This window comes from Dipodomys ordii, unplaced genomic scaffold (genome assembly GCF_000151885.1).
Source record: "Dipodomys ordii isolate 6190 unplaced genomic scaffold, Dord_2.0 Scaffold71, whole genome shotgun sequence".
Taxonomy (NCBI): Eukaryota; Metazoa; Chordata; class Mammalia; order Rodentia; family Heteromyidae; genus Dipodomys; species Dipodomys ordii.
In genome coordinates this window covers 3,973,109-3,997,294 of record NW_012267287.1, presented here as the reverse complement: position 1 = coordinate 3,997,294, position 24,186 = coordinate 3,973,109, and the positions used below count along the sequence as shown (strand labels likewise).

The 24,186-nt window shown below is 50.1% G+C and overlaps 1 protein-coding gene and 1 pseudogene across 2 annotated transcripts in view; one reads left to right on the top strand and one right to left on the bottom strand.

Annotated features, from left to right (window-relative positions):
* The window catches only part of Stk32b (serine/threonine kinase 32B), a 154,479-nt gene that overhangs the window by 31,907 nt on the left and 98,386 nt on the right, over nt 1-24,186 (top strand). The gene's annotated exons all lie outside the window — the stretch shown is intronic.
* On the bottom strand, nt 12,623-19,108 carry LOC105991247 (annotated as a pseudogene).

The window sequence follows — 24,186 nt, the reverse complement described above, 5'->3', positions numbered from 1 at the left end:
AGCCAATGATGGTATGATTCCTGTTCCTGCTGCAGTACGTCCAGGCTGCTCACTGTGACAACCTAGACGTGTAGGCTGGCTGTGTCTGAGCTTGCCCAGAGGCTCAGAGGCAGAAGCAGCCCTCAGCATCTCAGCTGGCCTTTCCCACTTCTGGTCCCACCCATCACAGGGAATCGCAAAATGTGTTTCTGCCATGTGTCTAGAAGCTGAGTGGGATGGATCGTTATCAAATACGGATGGGCTGGACCTGCCGGAGCTGTGCTGGAGAACCGGCCTGGGGGCCAGTGCTGGAGCCTGGGCCACACACACGGCCTGCTTATTCTGGTGTGTGACCTTCTATCAGCCAGCAGGCGGTTCCCCGCTGGCTTTGGTTTTAGGGGAGAAATACACTTGTTTGCATTCACCTCACTAGTTGGGCTTGAAGGCCCAGCCCTGGCTTTGAAGTCTGAATTCTGCATGCGGTACCTCAGGACTCAGCAACATAGGACCCAGCACCTCCCTCGCACCTAGCACCTCAGGACCCAGTACCTCCTGCAGCCTGCCACCTCCTGACTTCAGATTCCCACCAGGACAACTCCTAGTGCTGCTGGTCCAGGGAGGCATCTCTGGGAGAAGACAGGATTAAGAACTCACCAATCACCCCAGTGTGGTGTCGTAAAAGTTCCCAAAGTCTCGCGTACCAAGGCATAGTGCCCGGCCGATGGCACTGTTGGGAGGTTGGAGGGAGCTTTAGCAAGGGGGGGTCTGGGTGGAGAGAAGGAGGTGTGCCCTCGACCGGGCTGTCAGCCCCCGCCCTGCCCGCTCCTGCCCGCCCCGAGCCCGACAGCTCTGCCACCACGTCCTCCTCCTACGACCCTGGACCCAACCTCGAAGACAGAGGCACGACGCACTTCTCCTTTAAATGACCTCTGGTGTTAGTCACGGTGACAGGAAGCTGGCGTCCACTGTGGGAGGGAAGAGATGAGCGACCTGCCTGGGGGTCAGGTCACCCCGATCTAGCCCAGGCGGGGGTCCTGCTCCTCCAGGGCCGCGTCCATGCCACTGTGGGAGGGAAGAGATGAGCGACCCGCCTCGGGGGTCAGGTCACCCCAATCTAGCCCAGGCGGGGGTCCTGCTCCTCCAGGGCCGCGTCCATGCCACTGTGGGAAGGAAGAGATGAGCGACCCGCCTCGGGGGTCAGGTCACCCCGATCTAGCCCAGGCGGGGGTCCATGCCGGCAGTGCCTCACAGGCGATCTCGATCAATTCCATTAAAAAACTAGAAACCATTTTCTTCCTTCTGTGTGGCTCCTCAGTGACTCACCTTCAGGAAAAAGTCTAAATTTCTTTGATTGTCCAAGTCCTGCCAGTTGGGCGCCCCGTCCTCGCGGCCGTCCCTCCTGCCCTCTCCACACAGCTGCTGCTGTGTGCCGGGGAGACGGGACCTCAGTCTCCATCGTGACCTTGAGGGTGAAGGGCAAAGCGGCAGAGGTCAGAGTTGTGAAAGCACCAAGGGAGAACCATGTGCAAAGGAGAGTCCCCGGCAGTGTGCTCACCCTGCGCCGCCCTGCGAGCCCGCACCAGGACTGGCGGTCTCCTCGTCACCCCCCAGTGTGACATTTTAGAGAACCAGTCTAATTTTTTTTTGGTATTAATGTTTCAACGTTGCGCTTATCAGACAGGCACACTACCACTGAGAGATGCCGTCAGCCCCTTCATGCACTGTCTCGTTTCAGTTTTAGCAAGGATTTATTTTAGTATAACAGGGTTAAAGTAGGGAGAAATTAGAGAAAAATAAAAAGAGGAAAATATTACCCGATCCACATGATGGACATGGGTGCTAAGGACTAACGGCACTGTTTATTTGTTTCCTTTTGCCCACCCTGGGGTTTGTACTCAGGGCCTGAGCACTGTCCCTGAACTTTTCTGCTCAAGGCTAGCACTCTACCACTTGAGTCACAGCTCAAGTGTGGTGGTGAATTGGAGATGAGACTTTCCTTCTTGGGCTGGCTTTGAACTGCTGTCCTCAGATCTCAGCCTCCAGAGTAGCTAGGATTATAGATGTGAGCTGCCGGTGCCCAGCTGCACTCGCTATTTTTGAGATAGAGTCATCCTGTCTGTCTGGGCACACACCTGGACCGCAGTCCTATTTTACACTTCAGGTCCTATCTGGGAGGACAGCTGTGCGCCAGGCCTGGCACCCCTCCATTGACATGGAGTCATGGACGTGTCAGCCTGGGCTGTCACGGAACTCTCTCCCCATCTCCACCTCCCAATCAGGTAGGATTACTGGTGTAAGCCACCAGCTCCTGGCTTCAGAGTATCAATCTTGTGACAGGAAATTCACTGTTGTACTCTGCATCGTTGGTACAGAAAGCTGAGTTGCGACATCCTGAGCTTCAGTCTGTTGCATTCTTTCTGGGCACCCATGTCTGGGTGCGACCCTACAGGAAGCATGCACGACCCCCATTCAACACACTTGACAGTAGATCAGATATTTACTGACTTTCCCCAAAGTTGCAAGGTGAAAGAGAAATAGAGTCAGGGCGTAGCCTGCTGCGCCTCCGGGACAGAGGTTCCGGGTTGCTGACGCAGGGATTGAGGTCAAATGTGCGAGAGTTTCTAGAGACCGCCTGCCTGGATAGCTGTGGCCATTGGCATGCTTCTGTTGGGCTCACCGCAACCCTCTTGCCTGGGGAAGCAAAATGGCAGCTTCCTGCTCCTTCCCTCCCCCCCGCTGGCACCCCTGCCGCACGCAGCGGCCGCATCCTTGAAAATGGCATCATGTCCCCAGCAGTCTCTCTAGCCCCCCTGTGCAGATGCAGGTTTCTAGTGTGTAAAAATCATGAGGTGTGGCCAGGGCCCAGGAAAGGGGCCTTGAGACACGGGGCTGCGCTGCGGGGTGCGGTTCTGTGGTGAGCGGGGCCTTTATTTGCAGGATGTGAGCACCTCTGGGCTGCTGGGTGCTCACCACGCCAGGGCTCGGGCCTCGTGTAGCAACTGGACAAGAACAGGTGCGTTCTCAGCGGGGGGTGTGGAGGGGAGGACCGCACCCCGGGTGTCACTGCTGACGCTCCGGACCTGTGCCCTGAGCGGGGTCCAGCGATCTGCAGGAGAGATGCCATCTCTGGCACGTACCAGCTGTGTGCTGCGACTTCAGGCCAGCCGTGCTGCCTCCGTCAGTGAGAGTCTGTTGAGATTGTTCAACATGTCAGGAGCCCTGCGAATTGCTTTCCAACAGAAAGGCGGTCAAGACCTTAGATCGCAAATCCTCCTTTCTTGGCGAAGGAGATCGAGGCTCAGAGAGGCCAAGTGCAATCCTCAGCGCCACACAGCCACGTAAGTGGAGGAGTCAGCGTTGACCCCAAGGGCTTCTACTACTAAAGCCCAGGCAGGCTCTTCATCACCTGGCTTGGACCGGAAGAGTTTTCCTCTGCTCAGAATCCTTTAGGTGCTAAGAAGAAGATCTGGTGAATGTTGACTGCCTGTTCCCAGGGTTGGGACTTGGAAGAGGGGCGTGTTGGCACCGTGGATGTGGCTGCTTTGCAGCTCCCCGTCTCCCGGCTTCCCTTTGGTCCATGGTGTACCCGTGTTCCTCTCCTCGCTGTGAGCACACACACTGCCCTGGGACCCCCACTGCTCCTCGGGTCTGACCTCACCTCAGCGGATTCCACTGTCTGGCCCTCGGGAAAAGCCTGAGGTGCAGCCCCCATCACAGCGGGAAAGAGCAAGCACCAAACCCCTTGTGTCAGCCTCGGATATGAGTCTTTCTGTCTGCTCGTTGGCTCAGGAGCTCTGAGATGATTGCCGAGCCTTTCTGGTTTGGTTGGGCAGGTGGAGAAGGATTCCTTGGTTCCTTCTAAGCGGCCGCTCGCTGCTTTGTCCTGTACTTGTCTTTACAACCATCTTGGGTGTTCACTCCTTTTCTAGTGAGGAGAGATCTGGGGTGGGGTGGGGGTAACTGAGCCATGTGGTATCCTGTGATCGCGTGGGGTACAGGTGGCCTCGTTCAGCCAGACTGTCACCTCTCATCTTTCCCGAGTACCTAGGGTGCACAAGCTGTGGGCTGCAACCCACAGACCACCATCTACTTAGTACCAAGCAGATAAGATTATTAAAAGGCATTCAACTGAGGCACAGGATGCTAAAAACTGGTGAGTCACAGCTTTCAGGGAACAAGACTGGGGAATCAGGATCCACAGGCCAAGGGGTTCCAGCAGTGACAGCTCACCAAGTGGAGGGCCCCCTCCCGCCGCTTAGGGCCAGGTGAGGGCGTCTCGAGACACGGTCCATGGCTGGCTGTACCTCAGTGGCCTGCGGACCACACACGGGGGCAGCAGGTGAGCCCCGGTGCCCGGGTCATCCGAAGAAGCCCCCCGGGGTGCCTCATCGAAGTTGACAGGCACCCCGGTGGTTAGACTGCCCTCCGCGCCCCGTGAATTCATCCCGACTTTTCAATTTCATCATCTGAGCAAAGGCCACCAGGAGATCGCTCCCATATTTGTTATCATCCCTTAAAACAGGAGGTAATTAGATGTTGCTGTTGTGTCGGCTGAGGTAGGGTGACATTTTACGGACGCTCCATCCGGACATAAATGTCAGATTTACCCGAGGTTGGGGCCCCTGCGGCCTGTGAGAATAAAATGCTTCATGAGTGAGGAGCGGAGGACCCGGGGAGGGAAAGAAGCCAGGTTTCAGGGCTGTGTCGGGGACAAACCAGGGATGGCCGCCGCAGGTTGACTTTGTCCTTCCAGAGTAAGTGTTTCCTCTCCCTGCACCTTCTTGCTCCTTATTAAATATGAGGAGTGCACTCTAAAAATGTCACAGACATGATTACAGCTGCTTGTTTTCTGACTCGCAGTGCAGGACGCTCATTTGTTCTTAAGGCTGTGTAATAGTCCACACCAGTCTCACCACAAACACGTCGAGCTGCGCAATGTGTGGTGGCATCACTTGATCACAGAAATCTCCTGGCTCCATCACAATCTATACCACCGCTGTCCTGGACACCGTCTATGATCGACGGAACAGCGCTGTGTGACACAGGAGCATCTATGCTGTGGGGGTCTCAAGTCTCAAGATGCGGGGCTGAATTAATGAAGTTGCATTTCTCCCATCCATCCATCATTTCATGAGCCCCGCCTGGGCTGAGCTCCTTCTCCTCCCTCTCCTGCCACCTCTGCTCAGGACAGAACCAGCCCTTGCGGGCTCTGATGGCTGACGTGACTCTGCTCCTGTCACCAGGCCACCTTCATCCTTGCCCCGGCTGACAGTGAGGGGCGGCTAATGATCTTTCTGCTTCCAGCCCCGTCCCTGCCCTGTGTGCTCTGTGGCCGCCGGGCAGAACTTCAAAAGAGCTTAAGTCAGATCCTGTCACCCACACTCGAACACATCCAGTCAAACCCGGTTCCGTTTTGGTAAGATTGGAGTGTAATAAATAATAGCACCCGACTTTTCCTCCCCACGCCCCCAGACCCAATGGGGAGATAAGCCCAGAAGGGAGGCCAGGGCAGATCAAAGCACTGCGCTGATTTCTGAGAACGGAGGAGAGAGGATGGCAGCCTGGGTCTCCTTCCACCCCACGCACCTTTTCCCTCTGTAAAGCGTCCTGTTCACGTGTTGTCACACCTCCAATCCGCATGCACGCCGTGTATCTGGGTTTAACAAGTTTGTGTTTTATTCTTTTTAATTGGGGGAGGAGGTTGTATACACAGATGATCTTCTTGAAGTTTATAGCCCCTATTTGCATTTCATGAGGACTTCTCAAAAGAAGGTCTGAGTTTAAACAGGATCAGATGATCAATCTTTTTCTCTTAAGTTAATGAAAAGTCCTTGTCAATCTAGGTCACGGTGTCTTTCCTTCTCCTTACTTCTGACAGTTTGAAGCTTGGGTTTTCATACACTTGATTCTTAAATTTAAGAAGTGGCTTTCCAGCAACTATGGCTCACACCTGTAATCCTACCTCCTTAGGAGGCTGAGATCTGAGAATCACAGTTTGAAGCCAGCCCAGGAAAGTCTATGAAATTCTTATCTCCAATTAACCACCAAAAAGTCAGAACTGAAGCTGTGGCTCAAGTAGTGGAGTATCAGCCTTGAGTGAAAAAGCTGAAGGAGAGCACCTGGGCCCTGAGTTCAAGCCCCATACCATAAAAACAAAAATGTGCATAGCATGAGAAATTGACTTTTGCATGTGGTGATGCTTCAGTCCAGAGCCTGTTCTTTCCGCAGGACCCCTGATTCCAGCAGCATTTATGATCGACGGTTTCCTTTCCCCAGGGACTACAGTTCTCCCACATTTCCCTCCACAGTCCCGAGACCTGAACCTCCACGACTTGATCATAATGCAGGAAAGTGGGGAAGAAATGGAAAATCACCCGTGACCCCATCACTTCCAAGTCCCTGTTCCTTTGGGGTTTCCCCTTCACCTTTTTCTTATATGTAGTTTGATGCGTTCAGAAGAAACGGCAAGCGTGGAGTTGAAGTTTCGTTTCTCCTCCATGATCCCCTGTGCTTGCCGGGGAAGCAGAACAGAATGGGAAGGCTCGCAGAGGAAGCCACGGAGCGATTTGGGCTTGGGAGAAGGCCTCAAGGTGCTCTGTCTATGAAACAGCCTGAGTTAGTTTGGCCTTTGTGTGCTGATAACCAGCCGCAGTGAGGGGTGAGCTGTGCAGCAATTGGACACAGGCACGGGGGATGGATGGGTCCGCTGTGCTCTAATGTCATTGTTCAAGACCCTGGCAGGAGCAAGCCATGTGCTATGACTTTTAGTGGACGGACTTCAAAGATCTTTCTCGCCACTCCAGTCAGGTTTGTTTTTTTTTTTTTTTAAGAAATACTCAGGATTTATGTTTTCATTATTGCTCTCATTTATTTCTTTAATTTTTTTTGCTTTTCAAATTGTTGTTATAAAGATGATGTACAGAGGGGTTACAGTTACATAAGTCAGGTAGAGAGTACATTTCCTTTTTGAATATCAGGTTTTACACTTTCTCTAATTTGACTTCCACATCATTTGTTTTCCAATGATTATCTACCCGACCAACTCCAATAAGAGCGGGGGTCTAGGCTGGGCTCCTGCCACAGGGGAAGGGAGTGAGTTCCTTTTGGTTTCCAGTCCTGACTGTATCTCTCCCCTCCCCTCCCTTCCGCTCTTCCTTCCTGTCCTCTGCTTCCTGGAGACAGGGCGTCTTTATTCTGTCCAGTGGTTCCCTTCTTGGACTTGTTTGGAGTCTTTTATAAAGTTCTCATTGTCTGGCTTCTCTCTGTTGGCACAAGTGTTGAGAGTTTCACGGTATTTATTCGGTGGTAGATAGCGTTTCATCCTACACCAGTTCCCCGCCCTGTCACCCATGCTACATCCACAGAGCAGGCTGAGCTGTGGTGTTGGTGTGAGCCGGGATTCCCTTCTCCAGGGTTTCAGGTGACATTCACTGGATGCTACCTGAGCCAGAAAATGGTTCTCTTCCTGAGCTTCCTCAAGTCCATTTCTTTTCTTTTGTTTAAAACATGACTAGACCTCAAGTCCACTTCTTAGTAAAATTTCCTGTCTGTGAGAGAACTTTGTCGAGAGGAGTCCCTGTTCCTTCTCACTAGGGGGGGGGGCTGGATGGAGCCCGGCTGGGAGGTCGGAGGGCAGACCCTCCCATGCACAGGGCGGGCGATGGCCCGCAGGGTGGAGAGCTCTGAGGACTTGGGGGGCGGGGTGCTTCCTGTCACAGCACATGAGTTTACTTAGTATCTCAAGGTGGACAGGAAGCCACCAAACCCCCACTAGGGTTCCAATCAGAGAAGGTGGAAATCCAGATTTGCTCATTGATAAACTCGGCTGTGTTTCCAGGGCCTCCCTTTATGGGTAGAGGGAGATCAGATGTCCTCCCTGTGTGCAAAGGTGAGTGCTTGGTACTAGTAATTCCTCTGGGATGGGTGTGTCTGTGCGCATTTGTGCATCTTTTTCTTTTTCTTTGTGCTGGCCCTAGGGTTTGAACCCCAGGCCTGGGCACCCTCCTAGAGCATTTTTGCCCAAGGCTAATGCTGCTCCACCACCTGAGCCACAGCGCCACTTCCCACTCCTTTCATAGTTTCTTGGAGAGTCACTAGGCTGGCTTCAAACTGCAGTCCTCAGATCTCAGCCTCCTGAGTAGCTAGGATTATAGGCATGAGCCACCAGTGCCTGGCTTGGGCATCTTTTTAGGGGATCACGTTCATCCGTGTTCTGGCAACTCAACAAACACATGGTTTGGGCAGGGCAAAGCCCAGCTCGGCTACGAGTGACCTTGCCGCTGACCGCATGCAGCTGTGCGTATGACTGTCACTCCAGGCCCCTTGCGCAGTATGCAACTTACACTGCAGATTGCGTTGTTTTGGAAGAGGCATAACTTTGCATTCTGCCAGACTTAGCGGCATGTGTATTATTGATTGATATAATTTCGGGTTCATAAAAATGATGCTGACCTACAGAACACTGCCAATCCAGTAGGTCCTTGTGCATCTTATGAGAAAGAAGGCTGGGGGCAGGAGGCGAAGCGGGTGTGAGAACCGGAACTGGCCACAGATCTGCCAGCTACTGACAGGGACAGGAGTAGCCAGTCCCTTCGCATCTTACATGCTTCCAAGAGCAATTAGGCCTGAAGGGAGGGAAGGGACGAGGGTGCCCACGGCCCTGGATGACATATGGCTTCAATTACAGGCTTGGCCCTGGTACTTCCAGGGATTCCATAGGGCAGACAAATGTCACAGGCACCCAAGAGCCATCCGACTAACTGCTTTAATACTTTGAGAAAATAAGATCTCATCCACAGTTAGACTTTCCCTGGAGTGTGGAGTCAGGGCGTGGGGGATGAGTGTGTGTCATGGCCTCTAATAAGAAAGGGAAGATTGCGGCGCAGAAGGGTGGAAGGAATGAGAGGAGCCTGGTTTTGAGTTAGCACTCCCCCCTCCCCTGCCCAGACCCCATGAAAAGCCTCGTGAAATGTCGAGACAGGAATTTATGTTTCAAATTTACACATCAGGCGTTCTAAGGATTTTTCTTAACAATGATCACTCTCGCTGCTTCTACAGTTCCTGTTACTTGTTTTCCTCTGGGATGGATCAATGGGTCAGGTGTCTTCTCATCGATTTCTCAGGGCCCTGGAAACTGCTTAAATCTATATAAGTGCTGTTTATGGCCCACTTCCGGAAGTCACACAGAGAGGCCTCTAGATCCTGGCAGCTGATACAGGCCACTGGGCACCAGAACCAGAGAGAGGACAGGTCCTGGCAGCTGACACAGGCCACTGGGCACCAGAACCAGAGAGAAGACAGGTCCTGGCAGCTGACACAGGCCACTGGGCAGCCAGAACCAGAGAGAGGACAGGTCCTGGCAGCTGACACAGGCCACTGGGCAGCCAGAACCAGAGAGAGGAAGTGTTTTCACCTCTCCCTGGAGCAGTGGCAAAGAATTTGACATCTATCTTTCATCCACTGAATCAGTCTGAAGTTCCGAACGATGGCGGTGTGGAAGGTGGATTGTGGTGTGGGAGGCTTTTGTGGTGGCTCGGGGAAGATAGAAGCCCTTGCACTGGGCTCCGAAGAAGCAAATGGAAAGTAGGTGGGGCAGAGATGTTTTTTGGATGTAGAGCCAATGAATAGATGGGGTCTCTAGGGTAAAACTACAAGAACAAGACTAAAAACCTGTAGAATCCCCAACACTTGAAAGCCCCCAAGAGAAGATGGGATTAACCCCAGAATGAGCAGTTATGTGGCTTCAGAAACTATCAGAGCAAAGACTTCCTTAGAACTACCCAGAGTCCTGTAGTTTTCACCCTGTTTCTATCTACCATCTACTCATCCATCCATCCTTCCTTCTTTCCTTCCATCCTTTTTTCCCTCCTTCCTTCCTTGTATCCATCCACTCATCCACCCATCCATCTATACATCATCCATCCACCCATCCACACAACCCACTCATTCATTCACCCATCTACTCACCCATCCATCCACTATATTGCGGCATGAAAGGTGAACATTGCCTGGCCCTCTCTATTCTTTTGAGATCACCTACTAAAGAGCTTCCTCCCCTCGCCCCCTGGGCTGGCATGCTAAGTGTCTACTCCAGAAAGCCACTTGGTGTTTAAGTCTCAGCATCGGTTCCTGGAGGACATAACAGCCAGCACTTCCATTTCCCTCAGTAGTATAAGCTGTCATCTTCACCTCAGCTTTGCAGCAATAAAATGCACCCAGGGCTCAGTGGACATGCCTTCTGGTGGGGTTGAGGAAGTGAAACTGACGGGCGTTGGTGCCCAGATTCCCTAGGAGTGGGACAAGGCGAGAGTGGGCGTCATAGATAATATCCACGCTTCAGACCTGAAGGGCGGCATTGTCCCTGAGCTGATCTCCGGGAGATGGATCTGCTGGGAAGTAGATAACAGCTCACTGTGCGATGGGGATGGAGCAGACGTCACCTTGGCGCCACCCTGCTGTCCCTGCCTGCCGCCCTCCCTGCAACAGGGTGAACAGGTTCCCTGTGGTCACTGTGACCGTGTTTGGAGTGGGGCCTGTACGAGGTTCCCCGGGCCCAGAGGGACCTCCCCGGTGCACGGGGCTGCTTTGCCCTCCATCATCCACCTTCAGATCTGGGAGGCTATTTGTAGAATGGTGGAGGTGGGAATCTGAGAAGGACACGGCCTGGGGAATCAAACATGGTAAGAGTGACAACAAAGCAAGAGATACTCAAGCAAAAATGGCAGATGTGGCACCCAAGGCCCTCCCAGTCCCCTGGGGGGCTGTGTCACCTGCCAGAGTGAGAACACTAGCAGCCGTTGTCACCCTCTGGGGACTCGATGCTCCCCCTCTGTACCGGCTGCCATGCTTGCTGTTCCCTGCTTTGTGACTCTGTCTCCGCAATCCCAGGAGGAAAGGAGCCTGCGACTGCCTGTGCGTGCCCTGGCTGCCCGCCTCGCACACAGCAGACAATACAAGTGGATGGCCGACCGAGCAAACACGCGTGACCTTAGAAGGACCAGGCTCTTCTCCAGCGTTTGCTTGCACAGTGTCAGCTCGCAGGCCACAGCAGGCTGGGGTTTGACCCAGTCGAGAGCTGCAGGCTAAGAAGGTGTGAGTGACGGAGTGGTTGGCATGATCCATGATCTGGCGGCTAATTTTCAATTGCATATCTCTTATAGATGGGTCCAGAGATAGATTAATTAACCCCCATGAGGACGGGCTCTTGTCTCTTAGCCACTGCCCTGTTCCATAGCTCAGTGCTTGGCCCACAGAAGGGCCAATGAATACATGTTTATTGAATTAGTTTCCACCAGAGTGCATAAAAATAGCCTGTGGGGCCAGGCACTGGTGGCTTAGACCTGCCATCCTAGCCACTTTTAGAGGCTCAAATCAGAAGGACGGTGGTTTCAAGGCTGGCCTGGGCAGAAAAGTACATGAGACCCACGTCTCAGCCCATAGCTGGGTGCGTGTCACGCCTCCCATCCCCAGCTACTTGGGGAGCTGATATTGGGGGAGTCCAGGTAGAAAAGTCTGAGGTGCTTGGTATCTACAGAGGGACTCAAGACACAGTGGCACATACCTGTGACCCGGCAGCAGCAGGAATCAGGGTTTCGGAGCACAACAAAGCAGGAAGTAAAGTCCTGTCCTAAAAATAACAAGTGTAGTCAGGCGATGGTGGCTCATGCCTGTCATCATGGCTACTCAGGAGGCTGAGATCTCAGAATCACGGTTCAAAGCCAGCCCAGGCAGGATAGTCTATGAGACTCTGGTCTCTAATTAACTACCAAAAACTCAAGAAAGTGGTAGAATGCTAACCCTGAGCAAAGAAGCTCAGAGAGAGCGCCCAGGTCCTGAGTTCAAGGCCCAGGACCATCAAACTAAAACAAAGCAAAAACTTAGTGAAAAACAAGGCTGGAGGTATGGCTCTGCAGTATTGCACCTCCTGACAAAGCAAGGTCAGATCTCCTACCACCAGCTCTGTCCCCTCATCCCCAACAGCCACGTGACTTTAAAACTCTTCCACACCTGTGTGATAGGTAGAAAGGGTAAACAGGAGGCAGGCAGACTCTTTTCACTCTTACAGGCTCTGTCCTTTACAGTTTCTAAGTTAGAGACACCTCCACCTAGCTCGTGTGTTAGAGCCACAAAGCTCCGCGGGAGACACGGGCAGCCAGCCGCGTGCAGCTGGGAATCACAGGAAGAGAACAGTCGTATTTCTTGACCAAGGGCACATAAAGTATAAATGGTTGAGTTAGGATACATTTTTCTCCAGAAATCCTTAACCCTGAAGACTCTGAAATGCTTTGGGAATACACCCTATTGTGTGAACCACAAGATCGTGTCCAAGCAACACATAATGAGAAGAATCAGATGTATTCTTACCAAGAACTTTCTAAAATCCAAGTTCAGGGCCAGGAAACTCTGCAGAGGACAGCACAGGGGATCAGTGTGGGGACACACAGGCCAGGATGCCCCCACACCCCACCGGGGGATGGGGAATGCCTAGGCCTGGAAAGGAGGAAGGTCCCTCGCAAGAGGGTACCTTGAGCAAGAGCCTCCATCTCTGTGAACATCGGTCTGTGAATAGGGACCCACCGTGCTGTCTGCTGGGCTCAGAAGTTGTGCCAAAGGCTGTGTGTCCCAGGCAGCCTGGTAGAGTAGCAAGAACTTGTTCTCTGAAGATGCTTACGTGGTGTGGAGCCCCAGGGCCCTCGGCTACACTGGCTGCATGACTCAGAAGAATCTTGCCGGGCCCTGCCCTCTTGCTCTGGGAGGTATGTTTAGCAGCATGGCCCCTACCGTCAGGAAGGGGGAAACCAGTCACAGGATGCACAGAGTGTCTGGATCATCCCAGACTGTGCCTCAGATCCGACCCAGAAGCCCCAGCGGAAGTGGAGCCCACCCAGAGAGAAGGGCAGACTCAGTCATCCCAGAAACTCGCCCGCCTCCCCAAAGTTGACACCCTATTTTATAGTAAAAATCCATGTTACATAGCCGCTGGTTACTTTTTTACGGATAGAGCTTGTCCTTGGAGAATTTTCTCAGCCCAGTCTGCTCCAGTCCCCTTTGTGCTAAAAATAGTCTTGGATTTGAACCTTTGGCCCCCAGCAGCACTTCAAACGCTTAACACAGGCAACGCCGTCGGGGCCCGTGAGTAACCCTCTTCGAAGCAAGTTGGCAGATGTAAGGACAGAGGCAGCCGGGTGGGGAGCAAGAAGATGGCCGTCCACTGGCATCCAGCGGCAGGGGTCCTTTCCTGTCACAAACCAGCCCTCCAAGGACACCAGCAGGAGGGGCAGAAGCAGGATTCAACTCCAGGGAGACAAGATGGTGCCAGCTGTGGCCTCTGAACCAGTGCAGGGCTGCAGCGGGAGCAGCTGGACTCCTGGCAGGCCAGCGGCGCTGCTCCAGTGGATGAAGCCGCTTCTCAGGACACTGTGGGAAATCCTCCTCCCCAGAAAGCTCAGCCTCCCAGCCCCCACCTCCTCCTGAACTTCACACCATCACCTGCCTGGCTCACATGTGCAACGGCCTACGCGAGTGCCTTCCCTTTTCCAGATAAGTAGACGTGGTCTCGGTTTTTACCAAAAAACCCACTAAAGGCACACAGAGAGATGTACTTATGACAGACATCCAGCTTACTTCAGACCCAAACATGCGTGTGCACAGAAGCAAGAAGAGGACATCTGGCCACCTCATAGCCCAGCACCCCCCCATGACAGCTACTGTCCTGGCTTTGGACAGCACAGGTGAGCTGGGCCCGCGCCTCTGCTCTGTGTAGATGCAGTCACACGGTAGGTATGCCTTTGTGCACCAAGCACACAGCACCGTGCTGTAAAAGGAAAACATAAACAAGAAGGAAAAAGCTCTCCTTGACTCTCCCGTGGTCAAGCACTGGGGAGGTCGAGTCCAGCCAGAATGAAGGCTTCCTTCCACACTAGGAAAAGGCAGTCTCTGGCCAGGCACCCATCACGGATGCTGTCTGCATTCTGCTTGCCAGACCCCAGTTGCCAGCTCCCTCCTGCCCTGTGAGGGTGGGAGTAGTGACTGCGACTGACAGCTATCTGGGGAACCATCAAGAGCCTCAGATGGAGACTTGCAAGTGAACAAGAAAACCACTGCAGGTGCCCATTATTAACACCCTGCTTTCATTCCATCCATCACTGGGAAATGTTCTCATATTCTAGAGATTAATGAGAAAGAGCTCAGTTTCTTGGAGAAGGGCTTCCAGGCCCAGCTGGACTTAATTGCTGGGGAACTGAAGAACATGCAGATGTGTTCTCTGAGGCCTGAGCAGAACTATGAAGACAGCAGCTCTAGGATGCAGGAAAGGACTTCTGTAAGGAAGAATGGAAACGTGTGCTGGGAGTGAATGGAATCTTACTGATGGATCCTTGTAAGGCGCCATGTGAGGACAGAGAGAATGGGCAGCCAGCGCGTGCGGCCTTTCCTGAAATGATGGTGCCAGTCTCCTGGTGACTGCTGTGTCTCCACTACCATCAAGAGTGGGTCACAATGTTGGAGATTTACAGTGAATTTTCTGGTGAAGGGCAGAAGGTGTGTTCCTTTGTTCCTTCTAATACCTTTAACATTTCCTTCGATGAATACAAGAGAAATCAGGACACATGGGTCCAAATCCCGGAGACTCTTGCTTTGGTTGTCCAGTTCTTAAGTTTTCTTGCCTGAAGTGAGAGAGCAGGACTTAAAGATAACCAAGATTGCTCTGATCCTAACCCTAACCCCAACCTTCACCCTCCCACTCCCTTTGATGAGCATGCAGAAGGAGGCATTCCCACTGGATTAGTTTCTTGGTGACCGCCATAACAAATGACTACAAACTAGATGCTGTGAAACTGCAGCAGTTCACGCCCTCGAAGTCTGGAGGCCAGGAGTCGGAATCAAAGTATGTGCTTCCCGTGTGGGCCCCGGAGAAGGCTTCCTACCCCTGGCAGCTCCTGGAGGCTCAGGGGCTTCCCAGCTCTCTTGGCCTCTGTCCATCTCCACATTGGTTCTTCCAGCCTCTCTCTGCTTCTGCCTCTGAAAGACCCTTCCCTTCCACCAAGTTCCCCCCCACCGCCTCCTCGTGGACAGGTCTTCATTCACCATTGCACAGGTTTCAGATGGCTTCCTCCTAAAAGAGATTGCTTCAATTCAGAATATAAAATCCAGAGTCACAGTGTCTATTCTGATGTAAGTGCTAAGTTCAGACCTGGAAATTTGGGATTTAATTGTGACAAAGCTCAGCATTTAGAACCAAATCACCACTTGACCTCCAAAGTCATCAAGAAGGTTTGATTTGGCCAACAGCACAGAAGACAGTTTTAACTGGGTGACACTGTGGAGTGTGTGCCATTACTGATGGCTCGACACTGCACCACTCACTGAATAGACACGTTTGATGTCAGGTCTTGGTCCTAGTCTGCCCAGAGCAAGGGTGTCACTCAGCAGGGCTTGCTTCCTGAACACTGAGCTTAGCACCCTTGTCTAGTGGCAAATGCAGTCAAGTAAGCACACATCTGTAACTGGGCTTGTGCAGGAGGTCTTGAAGTAGTCCCTACCTGTGCATAGGGCAGGCCTCTGTCCTCAGGGCTGGTGGATCAGGCCTCCGTCCTCGGGGCTGGTGGATCAGGCCTCCGTCCTCGGGGATGGTGGATCAGGCCTCCGTCCTCGGGGCTGGTGGATCAGGCCTCCGTCCTCGGGGCTGGTGGATCAGGCCTCCGTCCTCGGGGCTGGTGGATCAGGCCTCCGTCCTCGGGGCTGGCGCAGTGGTAAGCAGACAGGTCAGTGACTGTGCCCAGGGCTGTGCTCTGGGAAGGCCATCAGAAGCGTCTCACATTAGGACTTTGCACTGAGAAATGCAGAAAGGATGGTGAGGGCCCTAAGTTATATCTAAGAAATACCATCCTCTCTTAATGAGAGAAGATGGCAGCAAGTTAGGATGGCTTCCCCAGGGGATGGGGGAAGCAGCCTCTCAGGCCAGTGTGAGGGAAGGGAGGCAGGTGTGACCAGGACAGGCTGAGGAAACAGAGCCAGCCCTGGGCCAGTGTGGGATTGTGCTCCGAGAGTCTGCTGCATACCGAAGACTCAGGTTAGCACAGGAGTCAGCCCTCTTGAAGAGTGTCATGGTTGACAGTCGGTTCGTGTACTGGTCTCTGTTGCTTGGTCACTGCTGCAGAGCAGAAGTGGCACTGGTGCCACAGGACCGGCCAACCCAAACCCAGGCGGCTGATCCCAAGGAGTTCGAAGCCTGGCTGGGAATGTGAGTGGGTTATAACGAGAACTGTGGAAAAGAGGGGAGGGATTGCTTGGTGGGGTCATTCATTCTCTGGAGTAAATCGCATTGCTTCACCCCTGAATACCTGTATCTCTGTGTCACCTCTGCCGGAGACGGCCCCCTCCTCATCCTCTGCAACACCATTCCCCCCCCCCCCCAAGCTCCCTTCCCTGAGTCCCAGCTTCACCCACAGACAGGACGCCCCCTGGGGGCAGGGCCACGAAGGACGGACTTTCATGGCTGAGGTTGATGGTTCAGTCTAGACACTTAGGAAAGCTTCAGACACAAGAGTGAGTGAAGGAGTGAGCGTGTCTGGGTGTAATGGAATGAGTGCCGCTAAAAGCAAGGACGGCGCTCGGCTGTCAGGACCCGTCTTTCTTCTCACATTAAGAAAAAAATCTCACCTGGGCACCTGCCCAGAGAAGGAAGCTGCGGTGTGGGTGTCCCTGGGTGCGGCACTGGCACCCGCGGTGAAGGCCGGTCCTGATAGGACCCCAACTCCTTCCTAATGACGAATTCTCCTAGGCTCTCCATGTATAAACAGTTAAATCTGGAATGATTTTTTTTTGGGGGGAGATGACATTTTATTGACATATAAAAGCAGTGAGATGATCAAAAAAGGCTGATTTGTAACTATATCCAACGAAAGAAAATTTGCTTAATTAAGGCAACAAAAACATCCTATTCATATAGCGTATTTTATCTTTAACAAGTAGTCAACCCTCTTTTCAAGCTAGGATTGGTTTACATTCCATGGACTATTACCTAGCCATAAAAAATGAAATAATGTCCTATGGATCTAGAGATCGTTGTGTTGAGTGAGAAAAGCCAAGCTCAGGCCCTCACACACTTGTGATGACCTACAAAAATAGTGATCATGAGAGCAGCAGGACAGACAGGTGGCTGGGTACTGTCTAGGAGACCAACAGGAGGGGGCGGGGTGAGAGGGACTATTCAGGGGTGAAAAGAACAACATATCTATAGTATAGAGCATAAATAATATACTTCTATTGTGAAGAAAACATTATATATTATGTATATTATAGATAGTATATGTATACATATGTATTCAGCACAAAGAAACCCACCAAACTCTATTTGAAAGAAGGGGAAGGAGGGAGGGGCAAAGGCGGGGTATGGTGAAGGTGTACAGGTGGGAAAATCACAGTGAAACCTCATGTGACAAATGTATGTTAACTCAAACGTTGTATAAATATGATTTAATGTCCTTTTTAAAAAGATAAATTGTGGGCTTTGTCATTGTACTTTCATACATGTATTTAAAGTACTTTGATGACGTTTATATTCCCTTCCCCTCCCCCTTTGTCCCCCCTCCTTCCACTGGTCTCTCTCCCTGAAGAGAACCTGTTTACATTACCATTCTTCCCTTTTACATCTAGGTTCTGTACATGAGAGAGCACAGGCCATCTCTGGTCATGTGGCCTAACAGGATCTCCGGTTCTACCCGTTCTTCTATGGATGGCGTGTAATTCCATTCTTTATGGCAGGCTAACACCCCATTGCATACACCTGTGCCGTGTTTTCTTTACTCCTCAGCCGTTGATGGGCACATTGGCTGATTCTGTATTTCAGCTGTGGTGGACAGTGCTACAGGAAACTGTTATGTTTGGATATATTTGCATGGCTTTGGCTATATGTCTAGGAATAGCCTTGTTGGAATTGTCTGAAGGGAGGGTTGGAGGAAGAGGGATAGAATTTGAGAGAACACATCATAGGTATGTGTGGAAGCATCACAGAGCATGGGTACATGTACAGATAACATGTCCTAATAAAAAATGCTCTAATACATTGCAGAGACTTTTATCCTGAAAGCCTGAATTGGTAGTTGTTTCAATGACTGAAAACAACCAGTATTTATCAAGTATTTATATGTGCCACGTGTTTCTTTTTCCTGGATTCTCTTGCTTAAACTTCAAAATAAATTCTCCAAGAAATGTATAATCATTTTAATTCAGACTGACAAAAATATTGGCCAGCCTATTTATTGCCTTGCTTACTTGAACGCATACCCCCATCCCACACAGCCACCACCCTCCCAACCTATAGTACCTGCATTGCCTTTATAGATATAGATATATCACTAAGCAAAAATACTCATGTCATTTGCATGCGTTTGCATATTACATAAGTGGTGTAATACCGTGAGACTTCTGAAGCTTCTTTTGCTCTTGGCTGTTGGAGGAGGGGCATGTCTATACTTTGGACTCTTTTTTTTTTCAATATTATTTTCACTGTGACAGATTTTATTGTGTGAAAATGACCTGGCAGATTCACCTGGGTCTTGTTTCTTGTTGCACATGCTTGCCTTCCCCTCCGCTCTCTGATGCAGAAAACTCCTTTAAAGTAAGTTTTTGGCACACTTGGTTGTCATTTAGGTTTACTCCTAAGTACCTTATTTAGTTTACACTTCAAAATTGTTTGAGTTGATTTTCTTTCTTTTTTTCCCCTGTGTATCCTATTTTTTATTATTTAAAAAGTGGAAAGTAATATTTTCATTGATAAATATCATTTGGTCCTTAGGTAGTTCTTTTGCAGAAAGTTGAGTCCATAATTTTCAAGTGATGATAGAACTGTATCAACCAAAGAGTCTCACACAGTTTCAACAACAGCAGCAATTTCCTTGAACTGTCTGTAAAAATTCTGAAACTGAGGAATTGTCATTTCAAAGGACTTGTTCTTTACTTGGCCAGAATGATCTGCCACTTTTAGCATTACTGCCGCATAAGGATACTTCAGTTATCTGCAGCTGTCTGAGCTCACAGCCATACCGAGTTTCCACTGAAAATCTATAAGCTGGCTGGTGACTTCAGATTTAGCATCTAGTACCGGCTCACTGCCCTCAGACTCCTCCATGGCAGAAGCCATGGTGCCCCCGCAGTGGTCTCTGAGTTGATTTTCTTTGAATATTAACTTTTGAACTCTTCATCCAACATGAATATTAATCTTTTCTTGATTAAGTACAACGCTAATGCCTTCGAGCCTAGAGCTTGCCTCTTCATCCATGCATGTTGCTTCAGACACATAGAAGCCCTCATTAAATAAAAACCTACTTTATCAGTCTGATGACTGTGATGGTTTTGCATCTTTCTTCATTGACCTGCAGATGTCACGTCTGTCATTGGTCATGTTTCCACATTTGCATAGGTTTCTCATCTCTGATCTGTTGGTTTCTCCCCCTATCAGTCTGTCCCTCTCTTACTAATTGTAGTTTTATTAGGAATTTAGGTTCTGGTGGCCTTCCCAGCTTGCCCTTTAAGTTTGTCTTGGGTATCTTCCTCCTTTGTTCTTCCAGATAGATTTTAGATTCAATTTGTCAAGTTCCAGTAGAATTATAGTTTTGACAAGGAAGGCATTGAATTTATAGATTAATTTGGAGGGTTATGACATTTTTATGATCGAATCTGGGAACATGGCATTTCTCCCCATTTATTAGTGTTTTTTTTAAAAAATACCTTTCATCAAAGCATTACAGCATTTGCCATAAGCAATTGAACATAAATCGTGGAATTTAATCATAAGGACCTGATATTTCTTATTGTAGTTCAGAGTTTGAATGTCCTCCTTGGGGTCTGTGTTGGAAGGTTGGCTGCTAATGGTAGTATTGGGAACATAAGGGTGTAGGGCTTGTGGGAGGAAGCCGGATTGTTTGTGGTGTTAGGACCCAGGCCCTTCTTCTTCCTCTCTGTTTACTTCTTAGTCTCCACAAAGCAAACAACCTCCTCTACCACATGCTCCCACCATAATGTGGCCCAAAGTATCAGGGCCACATGACTGCAACCAATGCAACCGCTGCAGCCACAGGGTCAGCCTTTCCCCATTTTAAGTCAGTGAGCTCAGGAATTCTGTCATGGGGACACAAACCTTCCTCAATTTCGTACCTTTTCCAAGACAGTGCGTTATACTTATTGCTGGTAACTGAAATGCCACTTACTTTTTGGATTATCTATGCAAAACTATTCACTAACCTATGATTCTGTAAGTTTTTATTTATTTATTTATTTGGTGCGGTCGTGGGGTCTGAACTCTGGTCCTGGGCGCTGTCCCTCAGCTCTTCAGCTCAGGGCTAGCGCTCTACCACTTGAGCCACAGCGCCACTTCCAGCTTTTTTTCTTTTTGTTTATGTGGTGCTGAGGAATCGAACCCAGGGCCTCATGCATGCAAGGTAAGCGCTCTACCACTGAGCCACCTTCCCAGCCCCTCTGTAAGTTTTTTAATTAAGCACTTATATTGTCTCCAAATAGTGATGGTTTTGCCTCGTCTTTAACATGATGCTACTATGGTGGAGAATCTGGTCCTGATTTTAAAGAGAAATATTCTAATCTATTTAGAAGATAGCTTTTGTCAGTCTGTAAATTGTTATTATTATGAATGAGTATTGAATCTGGTCATATGTTTTCTTCTGCATCTATTAAAATGATAATAGAGGTTTTTCTCCTCTGTTCTGCTAATGTAGTATATTATATTGCAAGGAATTTCTTATATTAAATTATCCCTGCATGCCCTGGGAAATACCAATGTGTCTCTAATGTACTGCTTTTCTATGCCCTCCTAGTGTTGATTTTTAGATCAGGCTGTTCTGTTAACTTGCTCATAAATGTGATTTCCTTAACGAGGTATCAACATAAGATCTGTTTCACAAAGATTTAAGGTTTGTTCCCTGTGTCCCATTACTCAATTGTACAATATTTTCTTTTCTTTTTTTTTGGGTCCGGTTGTGGGGCTTGGACTCTGGGCCTGGGCGCTGTCCCTCAGCTCTTCAGCTCAAGGCTAGCACTCTACCACTTGAGCAACAGCCCCACTTCCGGCTTTTTTTCTTTTTGTTTATGTGGTGCTGAGGAATCAAACCCAGGGCCTCAGGCGTGCAAGGCAGGCGCTCTACCACTGAGCCACCTTCCCAGCCCGACAATTGTACAATATTTTCTTCAACATTTCCATAAATACCTCCAAAAGGTGTTTGCCCTCAGTTTTCAGGAGCAGCTGGTGTGCAAGCAGCTCAGGACAGTTTGCACTAGTTCTCAACCTTGGGCTATCAAGGTCATGTGGTAAAGTACCCCAAAGTTCAGAAGGTTAGAATGTCATCACTGAGACAGAATAGCAGCGCAAAACCTCTCCAGGGAGTCAAGATTTCTTTAGGCCTGTTGTTTCAGGGTGTCAGTTCACCATGGTGGGAACTGGTGAGGGGGAACGGGGCACAGGGCAGCTCACAAGGTGCCAGGAAGCAGAGCGGGATCCTGGACCAGCAGGCTTCTTTTGCCCCTTCTGCCTCATTCAGACAGACAGCCCCATTGGGTGGTATTGCCCACATTCATGGCATGTCTCCTCATCCCTCCCTGCCCCTGCTTAGATAATTCTTCTGGAAGCATCCTCAAGGATGCACCCACAGTGTGCTTCACCTACCTCCCAGATCCTTCTCAACCCCATCAAGTTGATAGAGGATTAACCATCATCCCCCAATGAATCTCCTTCAGCCGCAGCATTCCACCCTGCCCCCTTCCATGAGGATCATGTCCAGCTCATAAAGCAAAATTTATGTGGTCCATCTCCAGGGGTCTTCAAAGTTTCATCACTGTCCAAGAGCCCTGATTCAAAGCCATCTCTGAGACTCAAGACAAATCTTTAGCTGTGACCTTTTGTAAAAAAATTTTTAAAAATTATCTACTTCCAGTGTGTAATGGGGAAGAGTGTACATTTCCATCTCAGAAGGAAGAACTGGGATAATAGCAAGGGTGAATCAAACCAAAGCAAGACCAACCAACAAGGCAAACGTTAAGATCAGGGTCTGGCACCCAGGGCACACGGCGCCTTCATGTGAGTTTCTGAGTGCTTAGAAGACCCTGCCTGATGGCCTTGCCATTTGCACCTCCTTCAGTCTCTCTTGGGACAGCTCCACTCACTGCCTGCAGCTGGCCTTGGTAGACATTCTATGCTCCTTGAATTCCTCACTTCCAGGAGTCTCCATTGTATCTTAGGCTTCATGTTCATGGCTTTCTTTCTCCATCACCACCAGGTTTCCTTTGAAATCTGGATGGAAGCCTCCATGCCCCTGTAACATGAATTTTTCATGCCTTCCAAACCAGCATCATATGGATGAAGCCAACATCTGCTGCACACTGGAGAGTTAGCTGGGCTTCCTTAGACCATGGCTGCAGTAGCCTCTGAGTGTCTGGACTGCAAGTGTGATGAGATGAATTCTGGGAACACAGTTCCTGCTGTGGCCATGTGTGAGCAAGCCGCTTCTGGAGGAACTCTCTTTTTTTGAGGACAACTCTTTAAAATGTGTTCAGTTTTGAGCCTGTGATGGATGGGATCTAGCCAATTCTTGAGATGCCCTTGAAATATTTTTTCTATTGTCTAGGTTAAAAATATTTGCTTTTTTTTCTATTGGCCCTAATCTTCTCAGCAGCCACATTTTCTTTGGCCCATTTTGATATACATTTCTTTTTGGCCAAATGGCAAGTTTTTCAAGCTTTTCTGCTCACAGATCTCACTGTGAGCTTAGCTAAAGGCACCCAGCAAACCCCATGCTGCAGTCTGAATGTGAGGTGCCTTGCAGTTTCCTACATGGAATTAACCAGTACATCACCTTCAGACTCAATCTCACTCAAAGTCTCAGGGCACAGACAAACTCTGACAGAACTGTCTCTGGTTCAGGTACTGATGGAAGCCTAGCTTTCATCTCAAATTTGACAAGCTTCACTTTCTGTATTCCTGTTAGAATTCTGGTTTTTGGAGCTCCTATCAGAACATCTAACTTTATCTTACACCCCACCCCAAAGGCTTCCAAATTCCTCCTACAAACCTGTTCCAAATGCTTAAGAACTGCCTCATCAAGTAGTCACAGCCCCACCTCATTTCTCTGGTTCTAATCTTCTGTGATAGTTTGATTGCCGTGACAGAGCACCAGAGCAAAACAACTTGAAGGAAGAAGGAAGGATTTCTTTTTGCTGGTGATTTCAAAGGTGACAGTCATTGTGGCTGAGGGTAGAGCAGGCAGCTTGGAAGCTGGTGGACGCTCTTCTGTTTCCTTTCCTTATTTCATCTAGACCCTGGGTCGTGGGATGCTGCCATCTTCATTGAGGGCAGGTCTTCCCTACCCAGCTCATCTTTTCTGGATGAACTTTTGCAGACACATTCAGAGGTTCATTCCTAGTTGCTTCTCAACCCAGTCAACACTGTGTTATTGATTGTCAAGATTCACCACTTCCTGGAGGGTGGAAGGTCAGGACTGCTAGAGAAGCCTTCTTTTCCCTCCACCCAGCCTTGCCCGAGGCAGACAGATTTCCTCTGTATCATTTTTCATTGTTGTGTGCTCTTCTGCATTTCATGTCTTATCCCTGTACTGCTCTATTGCTGAGAATGCAGCTTCCAGAAGCCTACTGCTGGCATGGTTTCAGATGCCACTCTTCCTAGGCCCAACCCCATGGCTGACCTCTTTGGTGTGATTACAATGCATGCTTCTTGTTTGCTTTTTCTGAGTTCAACTAATGTGCCCAGGGTGGACATGCACCAGGCGCAACCTGCCTGTCTTGTTTTCTACTCTCCCTCCCTGTTGTGGCCTCAGATGGGAAGGCACCGTGTCATCCAGAAGGTCTCCCGTTTTCAGGATACGCAGGCTGCCATATTGTTGAAAATTCCGCCCCCAGAGTTCCTGTTGCCAGCCAGGTGAGTGTGGCGCTGTGCGCTATGAAGCACTTGTCTGGCCTGGCCCAGCTAGGAAGTGGAGGTGCCTGAATACAGATTCAGGTGTCAGTGACCCCAAGATCAGTGCTCTCTGTTAAGTGTGCTGTTGCCTGCAACAGACAGAGCTGCCTTCAAATTCAGAAGTGCAGGCCAGGCCAGAGCAAGAGTGCCCCTGGAAGGGAGCTTAAATGCCCAAGCCAGGAACAGCGCCCCTGGGTCAAGACTACCAACAGTAGAAGAAATTTGAACTG